This window comes from Cyrtonyx montezumae, unplaced genomic scaffold (assembly GCF_038088225.1).
Source record: "Cyrtonyx montezumae isolate F1298 unplaced genomic scaffold, pur_monq_1.0 scaffold_6, whole genome shotgun sequence".
Taxonomy (NCBI): domain Eukaryota; kingdom Metazoa; phylum Chordata; class Aves; order Galliformes; family Odontophoridae; genus Cyrtonyx; species Cyrtonyx montezumae.
Genome location: NW_027072067.1, coordinates 6,362,391 through 6,385,704, shown reverse-complemented (window position 1 = coordinate 6,385,704; position 23,314 = coordinate 6,362,391). Strand labels below are relative to the sequence as shown.

Below are 23,314 nucleotides of genomic sequence, written 5' to 3'. Positions count from 1 at the left end.
ATATACCATTGTTAGTTACTATAATAGCTGAACGGTCAGTGAGAAATCACTTAGATCTGACATTAAAATTGTTGTCAGTCAAGTTTCAAGAGTTCAGGATGAGTGGGAGAAGTTGGTACTTCTTGTACTCTTACTCTTTCAATAGTTTGTACAAGTTGTTTCATAAATGCTCTGAAAGAAATATGAACAGACCAGTTTGCTTTGTCAGTCATGTGAATAACTTGCTTGATGTTAGGAAAAATTAGTAAATGTAATGATGGTATTCTATTATGTAGTTATAATCCTTGATGATAGCTGTTATGCTAAAGAGAACCTGAAAATTATGATTCTGAAACTTACTTAAGAAATGAATACATTCAATTGTGAATCTTTACGTGTTGCCGTGTACTGGTGCCATTCCATAAGTAGTAGTAGTAGTATTTAGTAGTATTATTTATTTAGTGCCATAAATATTATTTGCTTTACAAAACTTAAAACCAACAACAAACAAACTGTGCAGAGCAGAGATGTCAACCTGAACAACTTCTCCCCTCAAGCATGTCATGCACTGAGACCTGCCCATGCAGACCAGGCTGGATGGGTCTGTGAGCACCCAGGCCTGGTGGGAGGAGTCCCTGATTATAGAGAGGGGATGGGAATGGATGATCTTAAAGGTCCCTTCCAACCCTGTTTCTTTATTTTTGTCTATGTGATGAGTGTTATGTCTTGAAGTGTGACAGTTTGGATCCGTGTTGGAAGTGTTGGTCACCATGTTGGAATCACCAGTGCTTCATTTGAGCAGAAATGGAGAAGTTCTAGGTACATTTGGAAGCCAGTTTGTGCTTGCTTCAAAAGACTCATGTGCCTTTTTAAGATCAACTAAAATGAATTTGCCAATTTGCTGAGGTTTAATAACGAACTATTTCAGTGATAGTTAATTGGATGTGTGATTTGATTTACCATTTGATGCTGTTAAGCACCAAAACCTTTCACTTCTGCTGGGCCATCTGGAAGGACAGGACCATGAAATAAGGTTAAGTGAATTATAGATATAGTAGGAGAATGTTAGTTAGGGTGCATTTGCTGTTCAGTGCTAGTCTTTTTTGGTTATTGTGTAGTTCTGTGCAATAAAAGACTCACTTGATGAATTACAGCTAAAATTCCCTCCCTCCTTCCTGCCTTCCTTTCAGCAAATGTTGAAAGAATGATCTTATCCATGCTTGTGTAAAACTGACTTGTTAGCACTGATTTTGTAGCTTAATGTTCGTGGTTTTTTTACACTTTTTTCATGAGGGAAAAGTACTTCTGGAGTTCCATTCTCCCTGAAGAATGCCTTGACTGAACAAGTGTGACTCTTATCACAAATCTTGGTTCTTGCTTTTGGCTTTTGAAGCCAAACTTTATTTAAAGACTTGAGTTACATGCTCAAAACTTAACTATGAAAATAACATTTTATCAAAGAAGGAAAACAGCTTATGGAATTATTTATTTCTTGTATAGTTCTTTTAAACAAGGACTTAATTCAGTGGTATCAAGAGAGCAAGGAAAAAAAAGAAAAAAATCAGTAAAAAGTACTTTGTATCTATAAGTATAAAATGATGCTTACAGTTTGTGTTCTGAGGAACTGCTAGAAAAAAAGATGAGTACTTTGAGGTGCAAAGTCTCTGTGATAGATGTGCTCAGTGCAATGCAGCATGCTCTGTCTCCTGCAAAACATTTTGTCTATGCTAGAGTAATAAGTTGAATGATAATTTAAAATTTTCAGATTTTGTCTTAATTATAATGAGACAGTGTCAAACTGAAATGCCCTAGAGCATGATTTCAGTAGAGACCATGCTATTTTAGTGGCTTGTGATTTGGTTTTGATTGCGCTGTCGTGGATATTTTCTCATTATTCCATCTTAAGACAAAAAATGCCTGCCATCTGTATTCCTAATAAAATAAGAAGACGTTTTCCTGAACTCTGAAACTGAGTGGATGCTTTGCAAGTGTAACACTCCCGTTGCTGATTCAGATTGAGCATAGGTAGGCTGAGCACCCGCGGCCCGTCTGTCACCACTTGTGTTTTTGAGGCCCTTGTACTCTGTGGTAGAGACTATCAGCTGCTTCTCACAGCTGTGTTTTCCCTAAGTACCGTATAGCTGCGAGAGTGTTCCTAGGGGTGAAAGGTAGTTGGATCGAAGCTGTGGTGTAGCTAAGGCTGACCTCAAAGGATCTTCCTGTTAAGGAAAAAAGCCAGAGGAAAAAAACTCTTGAAGTCCCACGTGAGATTTATAACATGTAACAGAGCTCTTTGAAACTTCAGAGGGAATGTGATTTCAATCAAATACAGCACAACCACATATCAAAGTTTTTTCAACCCTCTTCCCCCCTCCTTATTTTTTTTTTTTCTTTTTCTTTCTTTCTTCTTTTTTTTTTTAATAGTAGGAGAGGAATCAGTGTTCCCTCTTTTCCCAAAGGCAGGAGGACATGTCACATTACAGCTAATCAGCTGATGCCAGGCAGAAGGACAAGGCTTCATTAATTTTCATGCTAACAGAGCTGCTTATCTCTAACAGGAATACTGAATTATTCTGGCTAAGGAGGTAAAAAGATTTGGAGCCAGAATGGACAAGAAAGAGAAGGGAGTAAGAAATTCAGGAGTTAATTTTTTATTATTTTAAGTTTGCTCCCAACTTCTGTGTGTCCTTTGACAGGTTTTTTGTATTTTTAGTGTTTTAGTTTCCAGCTTAAAAGCTTCTTTCTACTCTGAAAGGACGTCAAAGGAAGAGTAAGTTTGAGCCTGTGAAGTGTTCAGATATGGTGATGGTGTTTGTATAAAAACTAAAATGAGATCTTGGGAGTTCTCTTAAAAGCATTCCTTATTTTCTTCTTAATTTGAAACGACTTGGCTGACTTGATAGTGAACACCAGGAACTCAACATTAGTTTTGTTGTCAGAGGCTGTATTTCAGTGTTGAACTTAGAATATTTTGGCAGCAAATTTTGGGGAAGAGAAAATGATTGGTGGTGGCAATATAGGAACAGAAGGAACTGCCACTGTTCCCATAGTGATACAGCAAAAGCAGTGACATTTAGGTAAACAGCAGTAGGAAAGAAAATTTGGGGGAGTTAATATTAGATGTCTCAGAAGATACAGCAGGCTTACATGTAGTGCTTCATTTGTATCTAAAAATGTTAATCTTCTGGGTTGTATTAGTAGCACAAGCTCCCCATGTTTTGGTGAGAAGTTCAGTGAGTGCCTTGAATAGATGATCTGTGAATAAAGCCAAGGCTGGCAGCATTCTGTTCAGCAACAGGAAGCAGAATATAGTGAGTGATAACAAATATGCTTATATGAACTGTCCAATTGGTGTGATTGGTGCCACAGAAGGTACCATTCAAAGCAATTGGGCAGTTTATATAAGCATATTTGTTTCTGAAAATACCCTCCTTTTACACACATCAGGACCATCACACCATGATCCTGATGTGTGTAAAAGGAGGGTATTTTCAGAAAGCTTTGCAGCAATGTTGCTATTTATTTAAATATTATGTACATATTAGCCCCAAATAAGGGGCTAGCAAATAAAATGGAAGATAACTTTTATTTTTTAATTTTTTTTAAATCAAGTTGCATGAAATAAAAAGAGTACAGCATTAAGTATAGGTCAGGAAACTAATTTCAGGCATAGGTGAAACAGGATTAATGGGATTTTATATGTGTATATATTTTTGGTGGAAACTGAGTAAAGTTAGCGCGTCAGCTGAAGTATGGATTAGACAGACTCTTTTCAAGTAATATGAATTGAGATGAAAAAAGGAGTGCTGATTATTGGTATTAGTGGCTACACAGAGACCTAGTGTAAGGATATATCTTGTCCCTTTTGTCCACGCTTGCGAACAGGGGTGTTTCAAAAGGTATTGGAAGAAAAGAAGTTGAAAAGGCTAATGGAAAGAAAACTAACTTAGAGTTCTAAGTGCACATCGATAGTATATTTTAGTGTGGTATGATGCACCTCGTTCTAATAAATAATTGGAATGAGGTCAGTCTGTTCTTTGAACAAGTGTGTGGTTTGTGTTACATTGCCTTGAATGTGCTTGTTCAGTTCCAATGAAAATCAAAAAGAAGGCAAAGATTTGCTGTGTATTTTGAGGCACTGACTCTCGTGGGTGTTCACTGAATAGAGGATATCCAGTGAGTGGTTACATAACATGGATTATAAGCACACTAAACTTGTTTTCTTTGCTTTTAAACAAGTGCAGAAGAAATAAATTACAATTGAGTTAGTAGGTAACCTTCTGGGAAATCGATCACTACAAGTTAGTTAAAATTATAGACTCCTGGGCTGAGGGTGCTAGAAATATATAAAGAGATGGTTTAAAGCTTTGTGCTTAATGGATTCTATACAATAGCTACTCTTTAATGATAATAGAAGTGATAATCCTTTCAGTTGTCAAGAGTGCATCAATTTTCTTCATACAGAACTTCTCAATATAAATGCATTTCTAAAGAATATGGTGAAACATGAGGAAGATGCATTATTTTTATCTATGTTGCTTTATGAATGTGTACTTTCAAAATATGTGTTTTGTCTTTGAAGGTTTATTTAAATCAAGGTGTTGATCTACAAAAATGGTTAGTTGTGTCAGCCTCTTGTTGCAAGACCCCATACAGCATGCTTTCTGGATAACAAGATTCTATTTTCAGAAATACCAGCTGAAACTCTGATATTTAGTATTAAATAGCAATGTTATCATTCTTTCTCATGTGCAACATTGTGAAATACTACTAAAACCATAAAATACCTCTGAGTGTGCTTTTATAGAAGTATGAAAGAGATTTAACATTCCTTCTCAAGTGCTTCACCTGTCATAAGGAATAGATTTTATGATTAGTTGATTATTTTCATTTGAGGTCTTTGGCATACAGATTTATTTTTTAACTTTGTGAGTCAGGGAAAGGAATGGAGTTTGTGCCCAATTGAAAGCCAGATGATATTAACTCATGGGAAGGAGTTAAAAGTTTGGTAATTTGTTGCAGAAACTCTGAAGCATGCAAATTCGTTTAATGTGGAAGAAAATATGAAACCTTAAAGACTTCAAATGGATGAAACTATTTAAAATGTAAATATGGCCATTTTTTAGCACATCTATAAATTGTCAATATTTTGTACTAGACTCCTGTTTGTAGTGTTGAATTTCAAAGAGTTTGTGACTGAGAGGTGTCATGTCTATTAGCCAGTATTCTCAAAACAGGCCCGTAGCAAGTACCTCCAGTACCCCAGTCAGTCCGTGTGCTCAGGATCCCTTCAATTTAATTATTTGCTTGTGTAAATTTTTCACTATGGCACAGAATAAAAGCTAGGCCAGGAGGCTCCATGTTGATATTTCCATGATAACAATATAATTTTTGTCTTGGCAAGTAGTGGAGGCTCATCTGTTGTTCTTTGAGCTAATTTTTGAGGATGCGAGCTGATGAATAACCTTAACAGCTATTAATGAACTTAAAATTTGGGGTGTCTCTTTATAGTCATTGCTTGCACACTCATAGTTTTGCGTCATCAGAGTGCAGTGCTGATGCTTGCCCTTCACTAATTGTTAGAGAGGTTATTGAGAATCAAGACACTTCAGTTTCTGTGGGAGAAGGCACACGTGTGGGCTCACATTTGTCCAGAAGAGGCATTACCTCAATTGATGAGCAACATTCCGTGTACCAGTGTGCAATACAGTGTAACACTCGGCATATGAGATAACCCTGAAGCATTTGTTTTATATGTTATTTTTTCTGGATGTGAAGGCAAAAGAGGGACCTTCAGAACATGAACCTGAGTTTTGCTATCCTTTCTCCAAGCTTACATCAGTACACTTGATGGAATCACAGAATTCTAGGGGTTGGAGGAGATCTCTAGAGATAATAAAGTCGAAGCCCCTGCTAAAAAGCAGGTTTTCTACAGCAGGTTACACATGTCAGCATCCAGGTGGATCATAAATATCTCCAGAGGAGATTCCATTACCTCTCTGAGCAGGCTGTTCCTGTGCTCTGACACCCTGACAGTGAAGAGTTTTGTTCTTATGTTAGTAAGGAACTTCCTGTATTCCAGTTTGTGCCCTTTGCTCATTGTTCTACTGTTGCTCACCACTTAAAATTGAGTTTGTTGACCTGTGTGACAGTGGCTATCCTCCAGTGTTCAGGGACCTCTGTTATTCTCCAAGACACTTCAAGAATGATAGAGAGAGTTAATGTCTGCCAACTCTCTCAACACTCATGGATGTTTTCTATCAGGGCCCATAGAATGTTGTATGCTGCTTTTGGCTAAACGCTCTCTGATCAGGTCCCGCTTGACCAAGAGGAAGTCTTTCATTCCCTGGACTCTCTTACCTCAAGGGTCTGAGATTCCTGAGGGATAGCCTTAGTAGTAAAGATGGAAGCAAAGAAGGCATTCAATATCTTCACATTTTCAGTGTCCCATTACAAGGACACCCTCATTCTTTAGTGGACTTGCTTCATCTGTCATCCTCCTTTTATTACTGACATAATTAAAAAAGCCTTTATTGATGTCCTTTACCCTCTTTGCCAAATTTAATTCTAAGTGGACCTTACCATCCTTGTTGCATTCCTCACAGGCTTTGACAGCGTTCTTATATTCTTCCAAAGAGGACAGGCCCTATTTCTGCATTTCATGGACCTCCTTCTTCCCTTTGAGTTTATCAACAAGCTTCTTGTTCACCTGTACTTATTAATGGTCCCTCTACAGTAGTTTAGCACAGTTTCAAGTTGGTAAACTTAATGAACTTTCTAGTGGCAATTTAGAGAATGAAAAACTACTGAAAATACTTTTTCCTCAGTTGACTTTCACAGATTTGACAGGTATACGCCACAGAGTACTGGAGATTTGTGGCTATAAGCTGAGAAATCTGTAGGTCCTGCTGGTAATGAATAAGCAATTACTGCTTCAGAGCAAAATACTAAAGGCTGTGGTCTGCAGCAGGCTGAAGAATTCACTGACCTTTGAAAGTGTATAGACAAGTGCGTGTTAGAGCAAAATTATAGAAAAGTCAGGGGAAAAATCTGAGTTGATGACTTTTTTGTAAATGTCACGGCTTCATGATGGAATATACTGTTATTAACGGTGTTAGGGAGGTAAAAGCTGAGGAATGATTCTACAATCAATAAGTTATGCATTACATGTGTATTGAACTCTATGAAAATATTTGGAATCAGAAACATTTTGTTATAGTGCTTCCTAATGCAATTTTCCTTTCCATACTGATATGTTTTTATGTGTAGTAAGATATCAATAATGAAAATAATGTTTCAAAGTAGGTTAATATCAGTGAATGATTTCTCTGTATTTCAGCAATAGCTTGGCTTATACCTGCATTTGTCATTCATGTATGGTGATGTTTTAATGATTGCTTAGGAATTTGGTATTGCATCTATTCAAATGTGCTGTATTTAAGGAAAAAGCCATCAAGCTTATATTTGCTAGCTGTGGTTTTGCATAAGTGGTAAAAGCAGTTAAATGTGTACTATCTGGCTTCCAGTGATCTTTACTGCTGGGAATGATGGAAAGAAATAGCAAGGATATGCTTAGAAATTCTTAGTTTGGAGGGCTAAATCTGGCCTCTGTTCTGCTGTCCTAATTGTGCATAGTGTCTGTGGAGACCTTTTCAGCTTGGACAGGCACATATCTTCCAAAGGGCAGAATGAAATACTCCATTTTGTTTGTATTTTAACATACTGTGTATATAAAATCAGCCTAAAATAGAGCAATGTGATCGTACTGAGCTTGACTTCTAGTTTGCATATATGATTTTTATGTAAATCTAAAAAATGTTCATGCCTCTAAAAAAGAACGAAAGGTTATTTTTATTAATAATATACACATAGCAATTATTCAGAGAAGTTAAATGTCAAGATTTCTTTTGAATGTTTGAATGTGCCCAAAAAATGAACTTGGTCATTCGGAGGCAACTCTGCTTCTTTTTTCTTGCTGTAAGAACAACACTACAACAACTGTACTATGTTGCAGCATCAACTCCCAAATCCTAGCTCTAGCACTGATCAATAAGGGATGTTTAGGGAACAAAATAAATAGATGGGTACTGCCCCCACAGGCTTCATCTCAATAAGTTCTTGAGCGAGTAAGGTCTTTATATTTGATGGTTTCAACTTAGACAGTAAGCATACAGTAAACAGCTCAACAGTTTCAAGCTATATTTGCTTCAGAATTTTTGAGAGAAAATCATTTGGTTATGCTTTCTTACCCATTTGTTATGCTTTTTTCTAAAGATGATTCAGATGAGACAAATTTTCTGACATATTATCCATAAAAAAATGTCTATTTTGAAGCAGTCTCCCACTCTCTGGCAATCTTTTTAAAATTTTTTCATTGTTTCTTTAGCAAAGGATTTTTTTTTTCACTGTAACAGATACTTCTTAATTAATAAGAGAGTTACTTTCTTATGTACTCCACTGCCCTGTATTGATGTCTGATTTTTCTGTACTGTGCATTTTTTCTCCTGTAATGTGAAGTAAGGATTACTTGGTCAAGTAACAGCTTTATATTATATCTTTCTTTCATATCACAAGTAAACAGAATATCCATATGGAATTTACTACAATACCTAGAGCTGTCAGCCATGACTTTTCAGCAGACTTCATGCTGCCACAGTTTTCTCATTTTAAATGCATAATTTCACCATAGTACTACTGTAGCCTGCAAGTCCTGCACAAATTCTCTCTAGGTAGAAAATAATATTCATATAACATCTAACCTAAATTTTCCCCTCTTCTAGTTTAAACTTATTTCCCTTTGTCCTATCATTATCAGATCATGTAAAAGTCACTTCTGCTTATAAGCTCCTTCAAGTCCTGGAAGGCTGCATTGAGGTCTCCTCAGAGCCTCCTCTAAGGTAAACAAGCCCAATTCCCTCAGCCTTTCTTCACAGGAGAGATGCTCCAGCACTTTGATCATCCTCATGGCCCTCCTCTGGACGAGCCCGTTCCAATATCTTCACATCCCTCTCATGCTGGGTGCTCTAGGCCTGGATATAGTATGCTAGATGGGGACTCATGAGTAGAAGGCAACAATTCCCTTCCTTGCCCTAATGGCCATCCCTCTGTTGATGTAGCTTGGGATACTGGAACAGTTCTGGTCCTTCTGGACATCTTAATATTTGAATTAAAATAATGATATAATTTAAGAAGTATTTCTTGCTTTATTTTCTTGTCTATTTTTTATTAGAAGTTTAATTTTACTTCTACTTTATTTTATTAAAATTAGAAGTCTAATTTTTATTTTTTTTATTACTGATCAGTATATGGTTTTCTTTTCTTGTATGAAAACAACATTCTGTTTCCAAATTAACATATATGTATTATAAGCCAATAGCATATTGTCAGTCTAAAAAGATGTTTAAAGCAGCTGACGATTCCTGCTCAAGATGGAGAAAGACATAAATGGACTGAAGTTGGTCAATAGTAGGCAGTATCTATTATAAGTTGTTTTCTGTTGTTCTCAATATTACTTGATGCATGCTTAACTAGTTAATCAGTCAGTATGGATATGTCTCTTTGCTCAATGAAAACAGACTTTTATAGAAGAATTGAAGTCCTGTAGGGCGGTGTTCCAACTATGATTCACAAACCTGTCTTTCTGCTAGCCCTGAAGGTGGGATGATGGCAATCCTTCCACTTTCTTGTTTTCCACTGAGGATGACTGAAGCCTCTGTCTGAGGCCAAGGTTGATTTAACCTTCCTAAATATTCATATAACAAGCCTTGAAATCCTGTTCGGACGTACTTTTCATGACTGGTGCTAAATTTGCTACTGGAGATGCTGCTCAGGAAGGCAGAATGGGAGTGCTTTTAGGTATCAAACTTGGCTATCTGGTCCCTTGTTTGGTCTGCAGACCATATATTTTTTGTTTGTTAAATGCCTGGCCAGGATGTAGAAAGATGTATTGACCTCTTAGTGAGTACGTACTATTCTTAGCTTGTCAAGCAGTTGGTGTTACCTGTTGTGTATCCTGTCCTTCGTTAAGAAAGGCAGTAAGGATGAGTGGACTGCACATTTGTTTTTCCAGAGTTGTCTTTGTTACGCAGAATCTTTGTATGATCTGAGTGAGAATGGTAGCTACAACAAAGCAGAAATGCTGAGCAACAAAGGAGCAATGCAGCAATCCCAGGGAACGTGCTTCATTTATAAAATTGCTAACTTCAAAGTCTTTTGAGCTCGAGAAGTTAAACCAGGGATTTTGTTTGGCATTTGGTGTGCATGCTTCATGCCTGTATCTTTACTGACAAAATTATGCCAACATCTCCCTTTCTCTGCCACTCTTTTTCCTTGCTTTTTTTTTTTTTCCTTTGTCAAGAGTTTGATCAATGAGATATTTTAGAAAATGATTTGAAATTTACCTTGGTTATGGCAGCAGTTTGGAAAGTTCCCAGAATAAAGTGAACATTTCCCACTTACAAAGAAATGCTGCACTGCAATTTCGTTGCAATTTAAGTTAAACGATACGTTTTTGTACCTCATCAGAATAAAAAATGAAGATAAGCTGGGTAAACAAACTCAGGAAAATCTCTTTGGTTTTTAATACCATTGCAGATGAATTCCTTGCACATCCAATTTTCTTTTTTCATTTTCTTTTCTTTTCGTTTCTATTTTTTTTTTTTTTTTTGCCAGGAGCATTTCTGGTTGTTTGGAGATAAAATAAATGCTTCTTATTTTATATTTGGTGGTTTGTAACTCAAGATAATGCACAGAAAGCCCTCAGTGGATAAGATCCTTAGAACTACTGCTTTGGAAGTCTGCCACTTTTATGCAGGAAGCGGTTACCAGTGAGACTGGTACTTTTTCAGTAGAGTATCTCTGTATGTGTGCATGCATACATAACTATATATGTATATTCTCTAAGTTTCTATGAAAATATACAGATGATACCATGTCGATCCAGAATGATTCCTCAAAGAGAACAGAGCTTTGCATTTTTTAATGCAACTAGATGAGTCAAAATGGTTTCATGCTGTTCTAATTTATTTTCAGACTGGAAGCCCTTCGGGTAGAATAGCCAAATTTTCTTTCCCACCACTTCTTGTCTCTTTCTATTGCCTTAATTGTTGAACTTAGCTCAAATCTGTTGGGAAATAGTTCTATTTCCTTGAAAAGGTCTCAGTTCAGCAGCTATTGAAGTATTTAGTAATCAGTACAGCAGTGATAAAAAAAGTTTTAGAATTTTTTTTTTCCATTAAGAAGTTTTTGGATCAATGATAACAGCTTTTATGAGTTGTTGAAGGAGACCTTGACTCCAGGTGGTGCAGATGACTAAGGCAGGAGCCATCTCAGAAGCAGCCACATTCCTTGCCTAAGGCCTGCAGATTCAGTGAGCAATCTTATTTATTATTTCTTTCAATTGTGCCTTGTGCCTTTGACTGTAAATTTACATCCTGTGGGAAACTGGACCAGGAATCAGTGAACTAGCTGGGTCTGTTTACCTGTACTATTTCATTACAGGGCATGGATTATTTTGGCATGGCACAGTTGGAAGTAAAATTGTGTATGGGTTGCCCACAAATTTCAGTTATCCTTGCAGCACTCAGGGTTGGGGTCTTAAGGAAAGCCCCCACACTGAACTGCTTGTGGGAGCAGCTGCTTGCTGTCTCACCACCCTTCTGGACTGGCCACAGGTGTGCTGGGAATGACATGGGGAAATAGGAGCCTGATGATGAGTTAATCAACACTATATTCTGTCCACGTAAAGTGTGAACAAAGCAAAGTAAGATTCAGGTGCTAAATGGTGTTATGTTCCTGCTGGCAGCAGTATATACTGTTAATGATCTAATTCTCTCCATCAGAAGTTACAAGGCTACTTGAAAAAAGGGAAATACAGTACAGAATGCATGCATTTTCCTCCACTCTTTATTAATTAGTGCTTTATAGCACTTAAACATTTGTACTTTGTATTTTTGTGTTGTTTTCCCTCAAAATGCAGGTTAGTTCATCTTTTCAAGTTATTACTATAAATTATTTTCAGTACAACTTCCTCTTTAGAAGAAATGAGGCAATTGTTTTGTGCTGAAAGTTGATGCCTGTAAAAGTTGTTGTATTTTTCAAAAGAACATTTTCATTTGGCTCATCAGTCAGTTGTAACTTTCATTTTTATCTTCCGAAGTAGATAATAGCTGAGAGAGAAGTGCTCTGGGTTACTTTCATTGCTGATAAATACTTCAAAGATCATTACAGAAAAGTCTTTTTCATGCTGAGGAGAATTCCTGCTTTGTAGTCTATCCTTTCATGAAAATACAGACAGTTCTGTGTGTCTCGTTAGCATTAATGTTATCTGTTACAAATCTGCCAGCTACCTCTAGAAGAATAAGCCTGCAGTTTTCAAGTGTTTTTCTTGGCTGTCATAATTTTATTATTATTATTATTCCACATCAGCATCTTACACACTGTACCTTACATAGCAAGCTTGTAACTCTAGCTCTATGCTTTATTCCAGTTTTGGTTTGGGGTGGGGGGGAAGGAAAAAACAACGAATTCCTTACTGGGCTCTTTGAATGGAATTGGTGTCAGTGTCATATCCAGTAAGAAATTTAGTGGATGTAGAATTCAGAAATGTGAAATTATGGTATATAAGCTTTTTGTTTTGGGCTAGAACTTTTTGGTAATTTTAGTCTGTGTCAAAACTTCAGGCCATATGTGGGTTTTCTAGATAGCTTGTAAGCAAACGTCAAGGTTTTATGGCCAGATGCCTCTTCTGTGATGTCAAAACCTATTAAATGAAGTTGTGCAGGTTAAGATGCTTACATGTAACCTGCAATTCTGTCCTTGGATCTCTTTTAAAATGAGAACTTATTTGATAATTCTACATTTAATTGACATTAGCATTAGTTTTCTTGTTCCATCTGTTTCCTTATGGGAAGTTCAGATTGGATAGCAGGAAACTTTTCTTCTCTGAAAGAATGGTCAGACACTGGCACAGGCTGCCTAGGGAGGCAGTGGAGTCACCATCGGTGGAGGTACTCAAGAAACATGTCCTTCAGTGGTACTGAAGGGCAAGGTTTGGCGAGCATTATTGGTGGTAGGTGGATGGTTGGACTACATGATTTTAGAGGTCTTTTCCACCCTTAATGATTGCACGATTCATTTCAAGGAAGGGAAAAAATCACAACCAAATTTGCAAGGAATAGTAGAAACCATACATACATGCCATATGTACATATAGTCTAGATGCTATAGTCAGTTATGGAGGCTGAACCATCTCTATTGTAGCACTAATTTTTCTTCTGTAAACATAAGACTAGCATATTTGAAATCAAACTGATGTTGGACATTCTATAACGTTTCACGAAAATCACATAATGTATTCTTCTTATGATTTATTCTGTAGTTTATTCATTATGAGATTTCAAGACAAAATGAACACAGAATTTAAGAATGAACTTCAAAAAGGCAAAAAAAAATCTTGACACTAAATAGGATCTTTAAACAAACAAACAAACAAACTTTATTTCAGTTTGGTTGATGCCTACTGAGAGAATTGTTTCATTTCTCCATTGTCTCTTAAGCTTCAGTTTCCCATTTAGTTTTCTCAGTATCTTTGGTAGGCAGTGAAATTTAAGAGAGGGCACTTCTGAAGTTATTTCCTGTTCATCCACTGTGAGACTTTGACAGAACCCTTGAGTTCTCTTACCAAATTCTTAGCAAGTTCTGCCCTGGTTCTTGAATATTTGATCATGACCTTATATTCCAGCTTGACCTTTGGATTTCAATGATTGCTTTGGTTACCATTCATAGTATAAGTTAGGGAATCCTAATCTGGCTAGAGCTATCAAACACTATTTAAGTATTACTAACATGAAAATCTAATTTATTCAGTTTCTGTATTGCTCTGTACTGGACTCTATTTAAAAAAGAGTTAAATCGACAAATATTTAAATTATTTTCTGATCATGATGGTTGTTTTTTAATCTCATTTCCTTGTGTATTTAGTTTGCCTTCTCATTTCTTTTTCTCACAATCTTCCTTTCTGTTTCTACTTTTTAACTGTGAGTGTTGAATCAAAGTAATAATATGAGAAAGAATACATTTAGCAGTTACCAGGCTGGATTTTTGGAGTCTATTGTGCATACTTGTGAACTCTAAAAATGCTTTTTGTCCTGGGTAGTGACCTCTTGATCTATGTAGAGCGTGCATAGGATAAAAAATGCCTTGTATCGCTGTGCTTGTAGAAGATGTTCCCTGTTTCCTTGCTTATGTTATCCTGAAGGAAAATTCTTAGTACAGCCCATCAGCATTTCCTGTCTGACAGTTGGTGGATTTCATTTTATTTCAAGTTTCCGGTTTCCCGTTTTGATTTCAGCAAGCTAAATGTTCTCAGCTTAATTCACTTGTTTTTATTTTTTATTTTTTGAAGTGAGACGGAAGGGAGGAAAGAGGAAGGCAAGGAAAACTATTAAATTTTAAGAAATAAGTACTTTCAAAACATTCAGAATTGTCAAAAAGACAGGAAAAGACTCTGAATCATCAGCAGTGTGAATACAAAGATTACGTAAAGTGCTTATGATTCCCTACTCAGAAGGCTCATCTTTCTAAAATTCAAACACTTTTAATATTGGCAAAGGTGGGATAAATGTTTTGTGCATGTTCATAGATGGGTTTTAGAAACTGTAAATATTGTGTTAATACTGGTTTTCTAATTTAAAGTCAAGTTGGTTTAGACTTATAAATGGTGTTACAAGACACTTTTAAAATGTGATGAAATGCATTAAGACCCAACTCACTGCTGGCTCCCGTCTCTTCCTCTCTGCCAGAGGAAATCTTAATCTCATTTCTGCCAGCTGAACTGTTGCTGTGGCTGTTCTCTACCCTATTGTTTCAGTCAAAATGTGTTAACAAAAAACAATTTTAAACAATTTTAAACAGTAAGACTTGCTTTTCTTTCCAAACTAAGCAGTGATAAGCAGCTAAGATTAGATTGAGTGGAGTTCTCCTTTCTGCTCTACAGCTGGATCCAGAAAAGGATGTCTGCCCACAGTGTCATTTACAAGTTTGACATGTAGTCTTTAATTGACGAGGTTTCCTCTCTGTAAGGTTTGCAAGTAGAATTTCCCTCCCTTGAAAAATAATTTATGAAACGTAGGAGGTGACAGAGATTGAGAGCTCTTTAGTGTTACACTGCTGCAATCATTGGAGGAAGCACGAAGTACTTGAGCCAGGTGCTTGCATGAAATTGTGATGGATTGCAATCTTTTTTTTTGTTTGTTTTTAATGGCAATCTTTGAATGCTGTGTGACATCCTTGAAGTTTATGGAAGGATTGAATTCCAGCATCAGTGAGGAAAAGGAACTGAAATTCTAGGAATGGAGAGCTGGATATTTTCTTATTTCTTTCTTTGCACTCTGTGGATCATTTCTGTTTTGCAGATAACTGCTACTTACTAGCATGTGGCAAAGATGTTAATTGTGCTAGTTCAGGTAATTGAGAATTAATGTCTTTTTTTTTTTTTAAGCTTTAGTTCATATGCAGAGGAGAAGTTTCAATAAATACATGAGTGTGAAGCATCTGGTAATGAGACATTGTCATCACTTGAAGCACACAGATGGTTTCTTTAGTGCTATAGGAGGCTTGAAGAGATGTGTTGCCAAGTTCTTGTAGTTACAAACAACATTAGTATAGTGCTGTTGTTCTAGAGTTACACCTGATTATAGTCCTGGCTTTGGGGAAAAAGCCCAAAACGTTATATGAGAAGATTATTACAGTTCTTTTTTAGTTACCAACACAGATGCCTTAATTGTTGCATTTAACTCGTTCTGTAATGAGAAATTGTGATATGTATCTGCAATGAAGTGAGTTTAAATTTATTTATTTTTTCTTGATTTCTGCATTATTAAATAGGTAGAGTTTTCAGGAGCAGCTTCTCATTTTCATATTTTTCAGGTAACGTGACAGATGCCTATAGCATTCTACATGCTTACGCAATAAATATGTAGCTATCATTTAAAACATGCTGTGATGGGCTGCCATTACTTTTAAGAACAGTGTTTTCCCAGTAATGTGTTATAGCATCTGCTCTTTGTTGACATTGTAAGAGATCAGTAATGGTATTATGGGCTGCTGTGTACTTAGCAAAGACCAGGGTAAAGCTTTTCTGTTTCTGACATGTTTTGCAACCTGTGTTTGCTTCTACTGTCATGGATAAGATTGATTATAAAAACAGTACTGTTTGTAGCTTCCTTACAGGAGTTTGCGTGCTGATTTTACAATGGTTTTGGAGATGTGAGAAGCTGCTAATATTCTGACCTGATTATAAAATGTCTGTAAAAAAATGTTGTCAGAAGCACACTTCTGCTGAATTCCATGTCTTTGATCACGAGGATGATATCCTCAACTGTGTAACACATTTTCTGTAACTTGAAATATTGGTCTGAACATAACAGTATAAGATTATATCCCATCAAAGCTGGCAGTGTTGGATGTTGCTGAGGAGCGATTATAAAGGCTTAGATGGCATCAATGAGAGCTATTAAGGCTATTGGGTAGGAAAGGGGGTGTACATCAGTAGGTGATCTGAATACAGCCCCCCTGTGTTACTAGGGACGGCAGAGAAAGGATACGTGACCAACAGTCGCTGTTACTGTATTTTCAGTGACATTCTGCTGATGTGGCAGAGCTGAGGCCATAGCAAATCGTACAGCAGAAATGTATTTTCCTAGGCCCTTTTTGCTGATGCACCTGGAGGAAAAGGCACCTGAAAGCTTTTTATGTACCCACGAAAGCACAGTTAGTAATTCTACCAGAACTGAATGTTGTAATGTAGTATGTATCCTTTTTTCCTCTCTGCTGTGAAATTGTCACCAGTCTGTTTTTACCTCCAGGAAAATGGATTTGTATGCAGCTCAGTAGTAAGCCTTAACAATCAGTAATCAGTAAACCTGAAAAAATACACGTCTTCATTGTTCTGAAGTTATTTTAGATTTTTTCCTCATCAAATGTGGACTGAATATAAGGACAACATTTTTATTTTTGATTTAAATGCTTATTTATAATTGTGGGAGTCACTAACTTTAAATGATGACCTTAAATTGCAGTGTAATAAACATTTTTTTTTTGTCAGGTCTTAATTCTAAATGAGAAAACAGTTTGGAAGAGTGCTTTTAGTGATCTAGTGCAACTCTAGTATGACATAGTTCTCTCCGGTTGGTTGTGTGTTATATACTGAGTTTGTTTTTAAACTTACTCTGGATGTTCTTCATTAGGAAGTAAAGAGCAAACTCTCTGCAAAACTACCAAAAGCTGTGTTCCTAAAAGCTGCTCTAAGCTCACCAACCTCTGTCTCTGTATACAGGACTATTAATTTTGCTGTTGTGTTACACCCATTTCAAGAACACGGAGAATCACGTTCACTTAACGTGGTTTCAGTCTCCCTTAGACATCAAAGGTGTCTGAAGTTAGAGTGGTGCTACAAGAGGTCCTCTAAAAATATTGTGTAATTGGATGTTATTGATAATTCTTCCTGTCTCTGTACGTGATAATTAATGTATTGTATCTGCAACCACCTTAAGCAAACTGTGCATGGTAGAGAATTGCTTCCTGTTGTTAGATGGAACTTCTTGTGTTCCAGTTTGTGCCCATTGTCTCTCGTTCTGGCATTTGGAACCACTGAGAAGATTCCCACTCCCTCCTCTTCAGGTATTTATACGCTTCAGTAACATCACGAGTCTTCTTTTCTCCATACTGAAGAACAATCTCAAAAGTATACTCATGAAGCTTTTTCTGTCTGAAAATACATTGTTTTTTCCTATGACTGTAGTATTAGAGCTTGTATTGTGTTACTTATGTGGCTTGGGATGGTTTCATGGTTTTGTACTTGTCATGCTAGAATCTGCTTGGAGGCCGTTTTTGTTTGCTTAGAAGTTTTGCTCCTCAGTGATCTGCAAGCTATAATGTGTTTTACACAAGTTTATTGCTTTGTTCTCTTGGTTATCACTAAAACTGATTTGCCCCACTCTAGGTCTACATGTCTTCACCATAACAATATAAGGAAAAGTTAAAAATAAATAAAAAATAGATCATAGCTGGCTATCAGAAAGAAATGCAGCTACAAGTAGGCCAGAGGTAAAGAAAACTTCAGGCAAGTTGAGAAGTACTCCTGGCAAGCCTCAGTCCCAAACCCCTCCAGACAAAGTGCAAAGGCTGTGGCGTATTAGTGGCAATGGCAGTACTGTATTTACAGGTCTACTGTTTGTCTCCAAGATACAGCAAAGAAAAGGTCAAAATAGTCTTGAAAAGTTGGCAGCTGAGAATGGATTACCACTGTAAGAGTAATTAATCCATTATTTTACTGTTTGATATTAAACCTGAATCATCTGAGATGTCCTTCTTAAGAGATGGTTACAAGGAACCTGTGGAAATAATTTGGGATTGCCATTGCAGCCACAAACACTCATATATCAGAGTCATTTAGGACTGGTGAAGGACATGAGTGCTGTGAGGTGCACAGTTAGAGTTATATGGTTGAACATGACCCTGGGCAGCCTGGTCCAGTGCTGGTAATGTCAGGGCATTGGAGCTAGATGATATTTGTGGTCCCTTCTAACCCAAGCCATTCTAAGATTAGATTCTGATTAGATTTCTGTTTACAATTTGTCATTAGATTTCAGTAATGCACTGCTTGAAAACTCACTTTTTGGTGAAAAATTAAGGGCCAGTTTCTTTCACTAAAACTAAACTAATTTACACTGCAAAATTAACTCTTTGGGATTGTTTTGACCTGGAAGCACGTAGTCACAGAACTGTGGGGATTGGATGGGGCCTTCAGAGATCATTGTGTCCCATACCAATGTTGTACTGACACTGTTGACAAACCAAATAAAAAAAATTAAAAAATCCCGGCTGTATTTAGATATAAAGACATCAAAAGCAATTTTTCTAATTTCAAAAACAAGAATAGGATGTAGAACATTTAGGCTCTCTGGAGAGAATTTTGAGTAGAAATGGAATTGTTTCAGAAGGAAAATAAAATGAGTAACGTTTCAATAGTGTTCTGTAACATTCAGTTATGCATTGAAAGCAAGCATAAGTGGGGAGTAATTTACTTGATAAGTTACTGTAATCGGTTGTTATAATCAGTAAGGCCTGTGAAATTTGAGATTGCACAGAGGCTACACATTGCTATAGAAGCTATAGAGCTCCTCTGAGCTCAGCTGGACTCATAGGAATGGGTATTGATCTGAATTGTAATGGTCGTTCCAAAGATGTGTACTGCAGGAAATAATGCCATCACACATTCTTTTACTGTATCCTATTTCCTTGGATTTGTAGGCACATCCTTGTGGTGTACATGCTCTTAGAACTATCTCTGAGGGAGATATCAGCACTGCAGAGAAAATGCAATGATAAAACTGCTTTCTCGTTAACTGATCCATTTAGATGTTAACTTGGAAAAAAACTACTAAGGTTCACTGGAACCTTACTTATCCACACTACCTTTTCTCACTTTCAAGATAAGTTTTAAAGTAAGAAGTGATGTTGTTAGCGGAAGGCTAAGAGGTGGTACTGCTTTCTGTCATGGTTGATTTAAGACAATAACCTTGACTTTTTTTTTTCCTTCAGAGTAATCCTGAGAATAATGTATTATTTACTCAATTTAGTCTTAGATATTGGACTCGGATTCCTTATTTGAGCACACAACAATTTCAAAGCAGTAGAACTATTATGTACGTTCCCAGTGGAATATTCTAAATTAAAGTTGGAAACAGTCGCAATTGTTTAATGTGAGGATAATAAAGTAAACAGATTGCTCATTTTAAAAAGGAACTAAAGCGTACACAACATGATTAGAAAGGACAGTTTCAGTGTCTGCTGCTGCTTGTGGGATTAGTTTTTCAGATGTTGACTAACAAAAGGTAGAGTAAATTAAGATAAGAAATAAACCATAGTTCTTATGCAGCTACATTTTATTCATCGGATTCTGCTTGGTTAGTTGTGCTGAAATTTTGAATGGACAGAGAACAGAAGAACATATTACTATTGGGATTTCTGTATCAGAAGGAGGAATGCATCATCTTTAATAACATATTCCAGTTATATGATCACTTGTATAACTTTTGCTGACTGCGTACAAAGAAAGCCATGTTCAAGTGGTCACGACATACATCATTTTAAGTGCTGTGTCTTGCCAGATCAAAGTTGTGGTTTTGAGTACTAGGTACAGAGACCACATAAAAAGTTCTCTTCCATTTCAAAAATCACACTGTTAAAGTATGAGTAGTCAGGAAGAAAAGGGCATTTTACCAAGCTAACATGGAGCAGCTGAAAACATCTTTTTCCTGGAAGTTAATTTCTTATTTCTTTGATGTTTTGGTCAGGTTAAATTTCTGAGGAGCTGAATTTTATTTTGGTAAGCTCATGAATTTCATTGTTTTGTGCATTTTACTCTTTTAAGTTACTTATCTTGTGTATGAACATAATTAATTGCAATGTATGGCAATAAACTCACAATAAGTGCACATTGCAATTTGAAATACAAGTTCTATCTTCTCACCTACTGCTATTAAAATTCTGATAGAGGTCCAAAGCATGAGAGATTGAATAGAACAAATAGAAGAAAGTGGTTTTGTTTTTACATGGCACGTGAACATCTCTATGGGATGTTTGAGTAGTTCCAAGATAGCCACTGCCGCAGTTCTTCAGAGTGCCTTCAATGAAATGTACTGTTATTACTGCTATTTTTGTGGATGTCTTTGCAAGTGAGTTACCAGGTGCTGAATTAACCTGTTTTAAATAGCAGGCTAGTATAGGTTAAAAGAGTATTTTGTGGAGAAAATCAAACTCATCTGGCTCAATTGCAAAGACCTGAGTGTGCAGGGGTAAGTGCTTTTGGTCAATAAAGATGTGGTAGCACAAGTGACTGCCTGGGCCCTTTCAAGGAATGAAGCTGGCTGCGCAGGCCATAAATATTTGGAATTGTCATTCTTTCTGCAGTAGCTTTTGAATATGTTATCTGAAAGTAAAAAATTCTGAATTATGTTCCAAGTACACATGGGAGAAAACAGATTTTTATGTTAAACAGAAGCAATAATTCCACATAGAGCATAAGGCACCATTTAGGTGTCTGACGAGGAGACAAGGCAAGTGTGAACTGTTACTCTTCCATCCGAGAGAAAGGGCGGTAGGTTGCTAACCTAGATGAAAGATTATTCATAAAGCATCCATCTTTCCAGTTATGAAACAACATTTTTCTGACTTTTATGTGCTCTTGAAAACTTCTTGAAAGCTTCTGGAATGCTTGCAGCTCCATGTTTCTGTATATTTTAAAATGGATAGTTAAGAAGTTGGTAGAACAACATGAAGGTCTTCTATACAAAATGCCTGTTAGGAAGAGATGACTAACATTGGTTTAGCTACTGACACTGTGAATCAAGGTTAGTCTACATATATTCCGGTCTGAGTTATTTGCATTTCTCCTTCGTTAGTTTTCCTTGCAGATACGTAAAGGACAATGAATACTGTAGTCATGTGCACTGGAAACTTGTTAGTTTTTCTACAATCTTGTAATCAGAGCTCCATGTAGAGAAAACTTGCTTTTGTGAAGGTGCTAATCTAGAAAGTAGGCCTGTCTTAATTTTGTAATGGAAGTTGCTCTGGATGCAATTTCTAAATTTCACTTTGTTACAGGTGACTGTAACATTACAGTTGACTCTTCTCTCTTGAACTAACATTGCATTTAGTAATATGCTGAAGAACTAAATCAAAGCTAGGTACTATATCTTGTTTTCCTCTAGCAGCAGAGTGACTTATGATATAAACTCTAATTGTTTGTATCCTGGTCCAGCCTGGACCAGTTTTTCAAAATTAAAATTATACTTTCACATTTGCATAAAAAAAATTTGGAATGTTGCCAACTGAGTAGAACATCTGGACTAAACAAGTGAGCTTGTTAAGGTAAAGAAGTTCAATAGAAAGTACAAATGTATGGGTTGTATTTGTCTGTGAAATAGTCACATAATATATTTAATGAAATCCTTGTTAATTTCATAATGTTGTGATCTATAAGCAATTTCAAATTTATTTTTATTTCCTCTTCAGGATATTTTAAGATAGTGGGTTTTTTTGTAGTTGCTGGTTTTTTACTTTTGTTGCACAAATTTAAATATAGAGAGTAGAGATCCACAAAAAGTGACATACGTCAAATATTCTCTGAAGCACTGTGTTAACCAAATGCATGATGAGATTTTTAGAAGAAAGTAAATTTCAGCTTCAGTGCTCAAGCATGTTCATTTAGCCTTATTTAATTCCTTCACATTTAATTTTGTAGGCAGCAGTATAGGTATGTTTTGCACTAGCTGAGCTGAAAAAATTCTGTGTCTGGATTGGCAGTTTTTAATATTGTAGCTTTTACTCTTTTTCCTTGCATAAAATAGCTAAAGCAAGGGTAAGACTATTTTTGCTGGATGGTAAGTTTAAATATTAGTGATCTGTCAGGTCAAGCTGGTAGAGGAACATTGTCTCAGGTTTTAACCTTGACTTATTTTGTGAGCAGTATCATAAATTACATGCATAGTGAATAGCAAATATTTATAATTAAAATTGGAACTGCTTTGATTTAATAAAATAGCTTCTTTAGAAACTTAAGTATCAGAATAGGAATTCAAATGTAAATGTGTACAAATGTACAGTGTATGAATACATTCTGATGCAAGAAAGATGTTTGGCTAATTTACGCTAAATATTCACATGACTAGTGGTGCAGAGCTGTACTGTAATAAATCATAGTTTCACTGAGGCTAATGAGTGCACAACCCACAACCCTAGTCAGTGACAGACTGTGCAACTGTACAGCCTTCTACTTTTCTCCAATGTGTTCTGAATCTTCATTTAAACTGAGGTTGCTGAGAACTTTCTTGACATGAATAATGAAAAAAAATTATGATCTGCAGGAAATATGTTAACCATTTATCACACTGAGTTCACAGCAGCAGAATTGGATCTGGGCAGTTTTTCATTGAAATTGAATGATTCAAACGTATTCTGTAGTATGGGTACTGTGGTTTAATGAGTGATTTTCTGTGCTTAAAATTTTTGACAGATCTTTTCTCGTTTTCTTGCTCTACAGATATAATATTTTTGCTGATTTTATGTATTGTGAATAACAGAAAATGTCTGGGAACCCATTCATAATTTCAATTGAGCCCCTTGTGTGCCTCCTTTGTTTCAAATAAGGAAATGTTGTTTCATCTGAAGAAACATACTTGAAAAGTTTCTTGAAGCACCTGTGAAGCACTTTGTTTATAAACCACAGAAGCAGGCAGTATTACTGTGAAGTATTTTGTCAAAGGTATTGGTT

At 36.3% G+C, this 23,314-nt stretch overlaps 1 protein-coding gene across 1 annotated transcript in view; it reads left to right on the top strand.

The window, feature by feature from the left end:
• The window catches only part of CACNA1D (calcium voltage-gated channel subunit alpha1 D), a 157,734-nt gene that overhangs the window by 10,106 nt on the left and 124,314 nt on the right, over positions 1-23,314 (top strand). The window lies entirely within an intron of this gene.